We start from the raw sequence: 14336 nt of genomic DNA on the forward strand, positions 1-14336 counted from the left end.
CTAGTTTGGTTAGGAGTGTTGAGTTTAGGTTAGAATAGAAGAAAACTAGTTAAAAATGTCTAGAATCAGGAGCAGTTCATGTCAGAAGCTCAGGAAAAAGGTTGAGGAAGAACATAACAGGCTTTGATTTTGCTAGGTTTTTTAAGAGTTTTAATCAAACTCTTGCTGTAAATTAAGGCAGTTAAATATTTTATTTTCTTGTATGTAGTGAATATTTTGTCCCCAACTTTTATGTGGCAGTCTTTCACACTATTGTAAATTAAAACTCCCTAACTCTCTCTTTAGTAAGTGGAGTTTTAAGGGATCATATATTGTCTAGTCATATTTTTTTGCCTTCAGACTATTGTCTTAGTCAACTAAAGTTCATCTTTGCATACTGTCTTGAAGATCTGCATGGATACCATCACTATAATCTTTGGGTAAGTTTCTTGCCATGTGTTATTTTCTTAATCAAAAAATTCATTCTTGTTTCTACCTTAAATCACCACAATTTTCTGTGGACTTACATCTCAGCCTCTTACTTTATCTACTTAAAGATAGCATTTATTGGGGCGCCTAGGTGGCTCAGTTGGTTAAGTGTCCAACTTTGGCTCAGGTCATGATCTCGCGGCTTGTGAGTTCAAGCTCCCCATCAGACTCTGTGCTATCAGCACAGAGCCCACTTCAAATCCTCTGTCTACCTCTCTCTGCCCCTTCGCATCTCTCTCTCTCTCTTTAAAAATAAACATTTTTAAAAAATGAAAATAAAAATCTTCTTTTATCTCAGTCTTATACACATCATTTAAAAAATATGGCCTATAAGAAGCTAGAAAAAGAAATTTATATAGCAGAAATAGCACTTTATATTTGAATGTATGAAAACGTGAAATCACAAATCAGTGTGGATTGAAAGAAACCTGCATTACTTGATATGTGGATAATTGGTGTTTTGTAAAGAATTACATTATGTGTTTATCTTAATGTCAAAATAAAATATAGAGAGAGTTGGGGCGCCTGGATGGCTTGGTCGGTTAAGCGTCTGACTTCAGCTCAGGTCATGATCTCACGGTCCATGAGTTCAAGCCCTGCGTCGGGCTCTGTGGTGACAGCTCAGAGCCTGGTGCCTGCTTCGGATTCTGTGTCTCCCTCTCTCTCTGCCCCTCCCCTGTTCATGCTCTGTCTCTCTCTGTCTCAAAAATAAATAAACGTTAAAAAAAATACAGAGAGAGAGAGAGTTAAACTTTTAATTGAATCCATAAAAATGTTGAAAGATGACAGAAGAGTCTTGCCATTTGCTTTTACATATAAAAGAGGTAAGAGAGAATACAGATGGAAATTTGGTATTTTAGGGTGTAAAAACTTAATTCTTCTTCATAGAAAGTATAACTAAATTAAAGAAGAAACAAGGTAGGGAAGAAGTTTAATATTCTGACTATGTAAGAATGCGCACAAATAACTAACATAAGCTTACAATTCACAATAGAGCAAAGATAAAGATAATTTCTAAACACGACGTATGTTCCACTTCACTATCAAAGATACAAGATTAAGTCAGTGAGATGTCATTTTTGCCTAATGAAGATTTTATATCTTCTAATGAATTACTAGTTTATAATGGTTAGTGTGTGATTAGGGGTTGTGCTTTGCTTTCACTCAGCAAAAATATAAATTGTTACATCATTTACTAACACCATTTTGACAATTATATGTTAAACATTACTGACTCAACCCATTAATTGTTCTTTTAGGATTTTTTAAAAATTATTTTATTTTTGAGAGAGAGACAAAGACAGAATGCCAGCGGGGAAGGGGCAGAGAGAGAGGGAGAACAGAATCCAAAGCAGGCTCCAGGCTCTGAGCTATTGGCACAGTGCCTGATGTGGGACTCGAACTCACAGACAGTGAGATCATGACCCGAGCCAAAGTCAGACGCTTAACTGACTGAGCCACCCAGGCGTGCCCCTTTTAGGATTTTTCCTAAGGAAGAAATCAATGATTTGGACAAAGACTGTTAATATCAGCATTTGTATTTTAAAAAGAAAAAAAATAGGGATAAAGAGAGAAAGAATAGGAAATGACTTACATGTCCCAAAATAGAGGAAGTAGTTAAAATAATTATAGTACAACATTGTGATGGAAAGGTTATTTGGCCATTAAAAACCATGTCTTTGAACACTCTTTAATGACATCAGGAAAATCTCCAGATGTAATGTCAAGTAGAGAAGTAAAATACAAAGTTATGTATACCAAATAATCTGAATTTAGTTAAACAATTATATACACATATGGAGACATTCCCATACCAAAATGTTAACAGTGCTTATCTTTGGATACTAATATTTTTTCAGTTTTCTGAAATAACCATATATTCCTTCTATAATCAGTAAAGGTTTTATTTTTTTAACTTAATACTAAAGCTATCTTTCAGTGCTAAAATTTAGAAAATACACCAAACACATAATTTTGAGGACTTTCTGCCAAAAACGTCATAGAATTACAAACACTTCCCTTCATAAGAGTTGGGTTGTATTGCAGGAAGTGAACAAAGCAATTTCCAGTAGACTCACTGCTACCCCTGATTTGGTAGGACAAGTACTAGAGGCCTGAGCAGCCTGGAGGAGGAAGGATCGAAACTGGCCTGCTTGGAGCCTCTCCCTTTGCATTCATTACCATTGTGAATCTCCAAGAGTAAAATAGAATGCAAGTATATAGCATTCCCAAATCTGTTTGACTATGGAGCTTTTGTCCTTTTTTATGTACACTCATTAATATCTTAAAGGGCACAATTTGGGATACATTGATGTAGAGATATTCAAAGGTGGATGGACAAAAGTGATGTTGGCAAACAGCCCACAGGCCAAGTCCAGCCAACCTCCTGTTTTTGTAAGTAAAGCTTTGAGACCCAGCCACGCTTGTTTACTGATTGTCTGTGTCTGGTCTGTAGTTGTTTTCACACTACAATGGCAGAGATGAGTAGTTTAGACACAGACCACATATCCCACCACGTCTGAAATACTCATTCTAGCCCTTTACAGAAGTTTGCTGAACATGGACACAAATGAGAGGAATCGTTCAACCCTGATACTTTGTGATCCTAAGTTATTTCTGGTCACTGGAAGTCTGTTCCAGTTAAAAGTTTTAAAATGAAAAAAGTGGGGGTAGGTAGAGAAAGGCAGAAGAAGGGCAGGAGAGTGAAGGATATAAGGGTAACAGAAGAACGTCAGACGTAGCGTGTAACTCGATGTGTCATGGTGACGGACTCCAGAGAGGAGCTGTTAACAGAAGAACTACCAACTACAAGAGAGTTTGCTAGCACATCTTTGTGGCTAACATCCGAGAGACGTTTAAATACCAGAAACCCCATGGAGTAAATTATTGAAAGTGGAAAGAATCTTAAGATGATGTTTACCTTCATGCATCAGGTTTAAAAATAATATTGGAAGTATTTGAGTGTCTTTGAGACTGAGCCTTATTTTTGTAGGGGGAATTTTCTACTGCCCACTGGCTACTGTCTGCTGGCTAGTGCTTCGTTGCAAGAAGGTAGTATCGAGTACCCACAGTTGGCCTCTGATATAATTTGGACGGTTCGGGTTTAAGTTAATTATCACCTTGGAATGTTAAATGAAACTTTGTAATTATAATTAAAATATATGGAACATGTATGCAACAACACTAGAAAACAGAATTTCTAATTGGGAATTAGAGTTTGAGAATGAGTATGTTTGAAACATACCTTTCTTTTTTTTCCTCCAGCTTTATTGAGATATAATTAACATTCAGTGTTGTGTAAATTTAAGGTATATAATGTGATGATTTGTACATGTTGCAAAAGGTTTAGCACAGTAAGGTTAGTTAACACATTCTCTACCTCACATAACCGCCATTTTGTTATTGTTCTGGTGAGAACATGGTGAGCTCACCCCTCCTACAACTTTCAACACTACAACAGTATTGTTTATTAGAGTCACCGTGCTGCACATTACAGCACCAGATCTTACTCCTTTGTAAGTGGAAGTTGGTACCTTTTGACCAACATTTCCCTATTTCCCCTGCCTTCAGTCCCTAGTAGTCATTATTCTACTCTGTTTCTCATACAATATGAGTCAATGCCAAGCATAGCTTTCTTAAAATATTTAATTTCATGTGTGTTGGGAGTACTTTTTAAAAATTTTTGGTTAACATACAGTGCAAGATTGGTTTCATGAGTAGAACTCAGTGATTCATCACTTACATACAATACCCAGTGCTCATCACAACCAGTGCCCTTCTTAGTACCCATCACCCATCTAGACAATCCCCCTCCCACCTCCCTCTATCAACCCACAGTTTGTTTTCTATCATTCAATATTCTCTTGTGGTTTATTTCCCTCTCTTCTCTCCCCACCCCCCATGCTGTTTTTAATATTTACTTTATGCATTTCTAGGAACAGCAACTGTCGATTTTAGAATCTCTTGTAGTTTTAAAAATAGTTACAGCAGTATTATTTTTATTTGCTGCCAGTTAAATTAATATTATCTGTCATTTTGTGCCAAAGTACTTTCTATGTCTTATTGTCTACTGAATGACTTTAAGTATTGGCATTATGAAGTATTACAGTTAAGATAGTAAGAATTAAGTAAAATGTGTTTTGTCCATTAACTTTTTATTAGCCTTTCTTCCTGTCACTTTGAATTTAAAAATAGATTCCAAAATTATCTTGTAAGATTTAAATTTAAAAACCCAAGAATGTTTTTCTTTGTACACTCATTCATATCAAGTCTGATAATTGTCAGTTGTAGTTCCAGTAAGGGAAGATGGGCTGGTGAAAAGGGAGTAACATGAACTTGTTTTTAGTAAAGGAAATTCATACTTCACCAGTTCATTAAATGACTTCTAGGATATTATGGCCATGGTAGATAAGGATACATATTGAACTTCACTTTTTTTGTGTGTGACAGAAACATTTGCAAAAAATTCCACGTGGTATCTAAGGTAAATACTGAATAATAGAAGTTCTGGAATAAGTGACTAAGGCCTGGCATGATTAAAAGTTGGCTAGGTAGCAGGAAATCATTAGTCATTAGTGGAATATTTTAAATCTGAAGCGCTAGGATGTGTGATAGTTGGTGTTGATTTTAATCAAAGGATAAATTCTAATCAGTTATTTTACCTTTTTGTAGCAGTAATTATAAATTTAAGAAAAGTTTTAACTCAAGACAACTATGATGAAATTTGACTTCTTAATCATGAATTCCATGTCCAGGAACTTACTGTGATTGAAAATGCATCTAATGTCAATGTCTTGGTTCTGGTTCTTGTCTGCCATTAACTTGCTGAATGATTGGATCAGGTACTGAAATTCTCTGATTTTAATTTTCTGTAAAATGGAGGATTTAGATTATATGACTTCCTTATCACTCAAATATTCTGTTAAATGCAGCTGTTACAGAAATATATGCACTAACTGTAAGATGCATTTTGAATATTTTTGTTTAAAATAGATATTTCAAACAAATATAGTTATTTGTATTAAAATAGATACATTGTTTGCAGAAAGACTGAGGCGTTGCCAGTTACCTGCCATAATGTGTATAATGACACAAACCTCATACAAACAACCTGAATTACTGGCTTCATGTCCCAGCCCCACTACAGATGAGGTAGTTAATCTCTCTGAGTATCATTTTCCTTATCTATAAGTATAAACAGTAATCTCTGCACAGCACACTTCTGAGGGGCAAATAGACTAATAAAGTTGACCCTTGAACAACATGGAGGTTAGGGGCACTGACCTCTGCACAATCAAAAATCTGCGTATAATTTGACTCCCCAGAAACTTAACTAGTGATAACCTATTGTTGGCTGGAAGCCTTTAGTAGTAAACAGTCACTTAACACATGTTTTATATGTTATGTGTATTTTAGACTACATTCTTACAATAAAGTAAGTTAGAGGACAGAAACTGTTAAGAAAATAATAAGGAGGGGCACCTGGATGGCACAGTCAGTTGAGCCTCTGACTCTTGATGTCATCTCGGGTCTTGATCTTGGTGTCTTGAGTTCAGGTCCCACATTGGGCTCTGTGCCGGCCATGAAGCCTACTTAAAAGAAAAGAAGGAAGAGAAAATACATTTGAGGTACTATACTGTGTTTATTAAAAAAAAAAATTGTGTGTAAGTGGACCAGTGCAGTTCAAACCCATATTGTTCAAGGGTCAGCTGTATATGTAAAGCATATTGTAAATCATAAGCACTCTGTAACTCTAGGGTAATAGTAATTTGAAAGAATGTATAAAGGCAAAGCTACTGAATGGGAATTTAGTAGTCAACATTAAATTAAAATGGAAATAGAAGGTTAACTTCATGGGGGCACCTGGGTGCCTCAGTCTATTAAGCATCCCAATTTCAGCTCAGCTCATCATCCTACGGTTCATGAGTTCAAGCCCCACACTGGGCTCTCTGCTGTCAGCACAGAGCCTGCTTTGGATCCTGTGTCCCCCTTTCTCTCTGCCCCTCCCACTCTTGCTCTCTCTTTTTCTCTTGCAAAAATAAGTAAACATTAAAAATAAAAAGGTTAGCTTCATGAAGCAAGGTTTGAGAGTTTTTTCAAGTAGACAGTAATTATTTAATATTCAGTTAGATCATTTAAATTTGCAAATAAGAAAAAAATCTTATGTGACCAGATTGCAAGGCATCTGAAATGGTTTGCTTAAAACTAACTTGCACAAAATAGTTTTAAATAAATATAATCACGTTCGCTGTAAAAATAAGAATGCGTAATTCTCTGCAATAAAAGTAAATGTGCCTTTTACCCCGTCCCTTAATCTCACTTCCTAGAGATAGCCCATGTTAGCAAACATTGTGTATTTATTCAGTAACTATTTGTTGAGCAAAATTCTATATGCTATTTAAAATTGTATATTCGACTGCACTGAGTGGTGGGAGTGAAATAGCCAACAGGCAGGCATGATTCTCTGCCCTGTTAGTGTTTATGCACTCTAAGCATAGACAGACATTGAGCAAGTGAATAAATAAAGTAATTATCGATTTTATGCCTATTTAAAGGAAATGAATCCTTTACGCTCTGATAAAGAATTATTGAGGGTATACTGAGAGTTAACTTTAAATAGGATGGACAAAGAGGCCCTTTCTGATGGCATATGTAAGTTGAGACTTGAGCCTTAGAAGAAACCTATGTGTGCGCACATTTTATACTTACATATGCATATACACATGTCATGATTAACCTTTTTGTTTGCAGAAATGAAATTATGTTTTTCTATGACTTAACTGAATGGAATTTGTGGACATGCTGGCACTTACAAGTTTCCTTTTTTTCTTCTTTTTTTTACCTGCTCTGTTATCATCAGACTGGAGTATGAGGAGACTTGTGTTTTCATGTTCTTGATGGCAGTGTAAATTTTTTTGAAATGCAGTTTTATAATTTAGAATTCATATGCCCTTTCATCAAATAACTCTATTTGTAATAATTTATCTTGCATGTATAGCTATCAAATATTTAAAGATATTTATGTTAGGCCAGGATAACTCTGGAAACAATTCAGTCAATACAGTTAGTAAGGGGGCTGATTAAATAACATGAATGCAATGGATTACTAGGTAGCTGTTAAAATATAAGGTAGATATGGAAAATATCTGAGTTATATTATTAAACAAGTTGCAGAAAGGTATATGTAGGCTGATTTCATTTGTGGGAAAGGTAAGATAGAAGGATATTTGAACAATACCTTTGAACAGGGGTTAGGGGCCCCAACTCCCGTGCAGTCAAAAATCTGCCTGTAACTTTTGACTCCCTAAAAACTTTACTAATTGTGAGAACCATGAGAGATGACTTTTTACTGCAGTACACAATTTGCTGGAGAGACAAATGCTTACACAGAGATGGTTGGTGTTACACAACCGTCATTAGCTTCACACAGCATTTTCAGCAGATACTTTCAATACCTTAGCTCACCACAATGGCAACAAGACATAGCTACTAAATTATTACAGTACAGTATATATTGCAGTTGATCTTATATAGGTACAATTTATTTTTAAAAATTTTTTAAAGCATTAAACTACTTTTTAATATTTTTTAATGTATTATTTTTGAGAGAGAGAGAGCACATGTGAGTGGGGAAGGGGTAGAGAGAGAGGGGGATAGAGGATCCAAAGCGGGCTTTATGCTGACAGCAGGGAGCCTGAAGGGAATTTTTTTTTTTAACCTTATTCATTTTTTTTTTTTTTTTTAATTTTTTTTTTTTTTTCAACGTTTATTTCTTTTTGGGACAGAGAGAGACAGAGCATGAACGGGGGAGGGGCAGAGAGAGAGGGAGACACAGAATCGGAAACAGGCTCCAGGCTCTGAGCCGTCAGCCCAGAGCCCGACGCGGGGCTCGAACTCACGGACCGCGAGATCGTGACCTGGCTGAAGTCGGATGCTCAACCGACTGCGCCACCCAGGCGCCCCAACTTTATTCATTTTTGAGAGACAGAGACAGAGCATGAGCAGGGAAGGGGCAGAGAAGAGAGAGACACAGAATCTGAAGCAGGCTCCAGGCTCTGAGCTGTCAGCACGGAGTCTGATGCGGGGCATGATCGTGAGATCATGACCTGAGCCGAAGTCTGATGCTTAACCAACTGAACTACCCAGGTGCCCCAGCAGTAACAATTTAATACTGTCTTTACATTTGTTTACATTTCTCTAAACTGCACATGGCACCATGTATATAGACTGTGCCTAAGTTCTGATTACTTTTACCTTGGTGTATTTTAACTTTGTGTGTATTTTATGGTAGTAAATTATAAAATAGACTAGTATTTCCATATATTTATGTATTGATGACATATCTAACTTTTTCTTACTTCTTTGGATATTTCTAGGCTATAAAGTTTTATTATTTCTAGGCTGTGAGTTTTTTCAAATTGTTTACAAATCTCCAAAATAATTTCTAATATATTTATTGAAAAAAAATTCATGTATAAGTGAACCCATGCAGTTCCAACTTGTGTTGTTTAAGGGTCCTCTGTAGATGTATATATGCTTATAAGAAAGTTTTATAAATCTACACAACAATCTGTTAATTGTGCTCAAATGTGAGGAATGGAGTTGGCAGTGTCTGAATATGGGGAGGGAAGGACAGTGTTTTGTAAGTATTTGAAAAGTCAAATAAAAAATCTGTTACAAATTAAATTTGGAATATTGCAATCAGGTCTATATACATAGTGATTTTTATTTTGTTCAGGATAGTTTAAAACTTTTTGAGTTTATTTCTTAAAAACAAAATACTATTAGAGAAAAAGTAGGTATTTAAAGTATTTGGCCACTGGGGCGCCTGGGTGGCGCAGTCGGTTAAGCGTCCGACTTCAGCCAGGTCACGATCTCGCGGTCCGTGAGTTCGAGCCCCGCGTCAGGCTCTGGGCTGATGGCTCGGAGCCTGGAGCCTGTTTCCGATTCTGTGTCTCCCTCTCTCTCTGCCCCTCCCCCGTTCATGCTCTGTGTCTCTCTCTGTCCCAAAAATAAATAAACGTTGAAAAAAAAAATTAAAAAAAAATAAATAAATAAAGTATTTGGCCACTATCTCCAAATATTTTCCTATCTTCAAATATCTTCTATTAGAGCTTCCCCACCCCCCCACTGGGAGATGAATCATGTCATATAAGTGCTAAGGCAATTACATATAGTTTATTAAAATATTAAAGCAAATTTGTAAAACCCAACAAGAATTTTATTGAGTGTGTGTACTGTGTAAATAGAGCTTCCTAGTTACCGGCAGCCAGCAGGAGAAAGAAAAATCATAGAGTCCGGTTTAGCTGAGTTGGAGACTCAGTTAAGTGACATGCCTTATATCACGTCGCTAGTTAGCATCAAAGTCAGGACTGGTATCTATGTTTTCAGTTTCAGAATTCACTGTGCCACTTAGCAAATTTAATGTTTTTAAGACAAAGATCATCCACATTCTCTTAATTTCAAGGTCATTTCTTTGAGTCTGCTGTTGTTGTACTTACTGACAAGGCTGGTTATGTGTACCACTTTGCAAGGGTGACCATGCATCTGGTGTGCCTGAAACAGCCCTAGTTGATGTCTGTTGTCCCAGCATAATTACCAAAAGTGGTTTCTTTTCACTCTCCCAAGTTATCTGGCTATGGACAGTATATTCTACAGTCGCTCCAATTATTGCCAATCTATTGAATCTGAAAAGCCACGAACAATACCAGGGTAGAAATTTGGTATTATGAGTCTAAAGAACTGTAGTGCCAGCTGTGCTAAATGCCAAAACGCTGCTGTAATTCTGAGTGGAAAAAAATGACTGCTACTTAGTTTGACGGACAAGGATGGCTTCTTGAAGGATATGGCATTTGAGCTGAACATAGAAGAATGAGCAGGACTGTAGATTGGTCAGGTTACACAAAGATGAGAGAGGATGACATTTCAGATGTGTAAGTAAGAAGGCTCAAAGTGCATTTGAAGAATACCAAGCAGCTTAGTTTACCAGTCTTCAGAAAGCAGGAATATAAGAATATACATCCCAGAATCCAGATAGGCCGGATTATCTAGTACCAGCTCAAAAGATTGGCGTTTACTGAGTAGCTACGATACCCCAACAGTTTTCAGGTACACAAAGAAACAAGTAGCGCTTTGTGTACAAGTAGTACGCAAGGATTGGTCTATTGGAGGTGTGTTGAGTGAGTTTAGAGAGGAAAACGTGAAATCTGTGATACTGATTAGAATTCTGTGCCATATCAGATGTGATGTTTTAGACTCTCCACTGGGCATTGACAGTGGAAAGAGAAACCCTTTTTATCCCTCAATGGTCAACATTTAATAAATGTTGGATAGGTGTTCCTACAAAGGAAGAGAGGACAAGATTTGTGATTTGGGGGGGGGGGGATATTTAGGGTAAGGAAGAGAAGATTTAAGTTTCACACTAAATTCAAGTAGAGAGATTCTCCGTATAAGTCCAAGGTTATGATCTTAGTCTAGTTAGGTTAAGAAAGTTTGTCCCCATTACAGTTGACTTGTGCTGTTGTAATGAATACTCTGTTTTTAGAGAGCTTTGGAGAGGAAGAAATATAATTAAAGTATGATTCATCTGTTGAATGCTTAACATTTCATCTTTGACAAAAGTCATGAATTTTGAGGCCAGAACTTGTGAGGTCCAGGTAATAACTTAGTGCCTCAATTATAGATTTTTGGTCTCAAGCGACTAAATAGAAGTTCTACAAATGACCTTTCTGGACACAAAGATGGATTTAGACATTATCAAAGAGCAAGCTTGAATTTGAATTTAATGCTGTTATTTTGTTATAAAGAAAGAATCTATTATGCAGTGCTAAAACACCAGAAGGAAGATAGTATGTCTGAATATCTTTTAATTGGTAGCTATATTTAAGAGATGATAAATTATACAATAATGTCATCGTTGGCAGAACATTATTTAGGACTCTAAGACATCAGTGACAATCTGGCTGCTTGTAGGCTTTATTTCATATAGTTTCAATGCTGGATCAGTGTATTCTTCGTTTTAGGTTATAGTGTTGTTGGTGTTAAGAACTTCTCCCATTTGGTGCATGCTTAAGGGAGCACCAGAAATTAAAAAGTATAATATAATTTGATATGCATTTTGAGTTACACTTTTCTATAGTATTAGCATTTTAAATGCCACTACTACCTCATAACTACGATAATATTGTCCTCATATATATGCATATTTTAAAAGCCAACTTTGTTCACTAGCAGAATCTCTCTCTGAGTTTCCTTGTATACATTGTGTACCTGAGCATTGTAGACCCCAGATGACAGAAAGAATGTGAGAGACTTGTTAGTGGGATTCTAGTTGGTTGACAGTTTTCTCCTAATTTTTAGGATTCCTCTTCAGTTCACACTCCTTTACACATTTGAGTAGTTGGGGCTTCCTGTCAAACTTGGTTGAAGATCCAGATTAGGTACTACTTGAATTCTATCACTTTTTACACAATCGGAGGAAATAAAAACTGCTAGAATTGGGGCTTCTAAATCTGAATCTTCACAAATGCCGAACAAATGCTAATGCTCCTTATCTCTTGACTATGTCTCGGGAGACTAGTTATGATCAGAGTTAATGTAAATCATTTAAGCACATTGGAACAAAGTCCGTTTTCTCTTTTTATTGGTCTAAATGGGTAATGAACAAAAATATCTTTACTCATTTTGTCTTTCCTTTTTTCTAGAGTGTTTAAATCACACAGCATTTTTATTTAGGATGAAAGGAGAGAAGGCTATCTTTTTTCTGGGCTCACTGCTGTGACAGGTGCGTCATTAGCATCTGGCACACCTTTTTTAATGAGTGCTTTTGATGTCAGGAAAATGTCAGATGACTTCCTTAAAATTGAAACATATCTCCTGCACACAAGAATGGGAGGAGTATTTTGTGTTCATTTTATTTTATAACTTCCTTCAGTTGTTTATATAAGTCATTTATTTAAACCAGCAGTTCACTGCAGGGGCTGCTTATCAGAACACACACCTACTAAAACTCTCCAATAGAGTGCGTTCCTCTGATATCAGGTTAGTTCTTCTCCTACCTTTGGGATTTAGTTCCTCAGAGGAAGAGCTCTAAAGTCTGTGGAATCATCACATGCAACTTTTATGCCCTTGCTTTGAAATTGTTTGAATACTTAAACTATGTAGCCTTGACAAAGCTTTTTTGTGAGTTCATGTTCACATTGCATCGTGCCCCTAACCAGTTGCCTAGCTCTTTAACGACTGTGCTGGTGGACATTTCAGGTATTTGCATAGTTTTGAATTATTTCATTTTGGAGTATGCTATTCTCTCACAACCCTTGAAGACCATTAATAAATTCATAAGCACCAACTTCAGTTGGGCCTCAGACTCCTGGAAGACCCTATTAGGTTTTTCTAGTCTACTTCCTCCCCCTTTCTTGTAAATCAATTATTTTAAACCTTCATGCTCTTCAAACCTACTATTTTAATGTCAGAAGACGACCATAGTTCTCCTTTCATTGGAATTTGAGATTGTTTTTATGATTTAATACACGGTCAGTTTTTGGTGAGAGTTCTGGTATCATGTTTGCTAGATATTACCGCTTGTAAGTATCTGTTAGCTCAAACTTGTTAAGTGTGTTTGTAAAATCCTTTAGAGCCTTACCTAATTTTTGTCTACTTAGTCTGCCAATCTCTAAGAAAATATATTTCTAAGAAAAGTATGATTGCAAATTTGTTCAATTCTTATATTTCTTCTAACTATAATTGCTTTGAATATTCAGAAGCTTTGTTAATGCATTAGGAATCATGACTTATTCTCCTGGTTAGATTACTATGTTTCATCAAATCTAAGATGATAAGATGCATCCTGATTTCAGAGATCTTAAAATGTGAAAAAGTACATCGTAGAAGCTAGAAAATGTGTTATCAGCAGGAAACATTCATTTTGCCCTGATTAATTCTTGTTAAATTCAACTATGTTTTGTTTGATATTGACATTACTATACCTCATTTCTTTTTTTTTAAGTTTATTTTTTTAGAGAAAGTGTGTGCGCACATGCACAGGGAGGGAGAGCCAGAGAGAGAGGAGAAGAGAGAATCCCAAGCGGGCTCTGCTCTGTGCTGTCAGCACAGAGCCCTGTGCTGGGCTTCATCTCACAAACCGTGAGATCATAACCTGAGCCAAAATCAAGAGTCAGACGTTTAACCAACTGAGCCACCCAGGCGCCCCTGCCTGTTTTCTTTTTAATACTATTGCCTGATATATATTTTCTTTTATTTTCAAAGTTTTGGTGTTCTCTTATTTTATTGATTATAGACAGCTTTACACTTACTGTTTTTATATCCTTATGAGTCCTGCCAACCCATCCTAATTTGTTTCTATTTATCAAATGGTTATCTTTAAAACTTTTCTGTACAGGGGCGCCTGGGTGGCGCAGTCGGTTAGGTGTCCGACTTCAACCAGGTCATGATCTCGCGGTCCGTGAGTTCGAGCCCCGCGTCAGGCTCTGGGCTGATGGCTCGGAGCCTGGAGCCTGTTTCCGATTCTGTGTCTCCCTCTCTCTCTGCCCCTCCCCTGTTCACGCTCTGTCTCTCTCTGTCCCAAAAATAAATAAAAAATGTTGAAAAAAAATTTTTTAAACTTTTCTGTACATATTTACCATAGTTTTTTTTTAGTAGCACTTAGGGTTAACCACAGTCTCTTCCCTCTCACCAAATAACTAAAAAGTTCATCATGCTGTCACTGCCTTCTTCCTCAGATGCTGTGCCTTCCTCCCAAATGTATTCTTTGGACTACAATTTCTACTTTCTTGGATGTGTTTAAATTTACTTTGCTCGAGGGGCGCCTGGGTGGCGCAGTCGGTTAAGCGTCCGACTTCAGCCAGGTCACG

At 36.7% G+C, this 14336-nt stretch overlaps 1 protein-coding gene across 9 annotated transcripts in view; it reads left to right on the top strand.

The window, feature by feature from the left end:
* Window positions 1-14336, top strand: part of NEO1 (neogenin 1) — a 243552-nt gene that overhangs the window by 142872 nt on the left and 86344 nt on the right. The gene's annotated exons all lie outside the window — the stretch shown is intronic.

The sequence above is a fragment of the Puma concolor genome, chromosome B3, assembly GCF_028749965.1.
Source record: "Puma concolor isolate L17-30 chromosome B3, mPumCon1.1.hap2, whole genome shotgun sequence".
In the NCBI taxonomy this organism is placed as follows: Eukaryota; Metazoa; Chordata; class Mammalia; order Carnivora; family Felidae; genus Puma; species Puma concolor.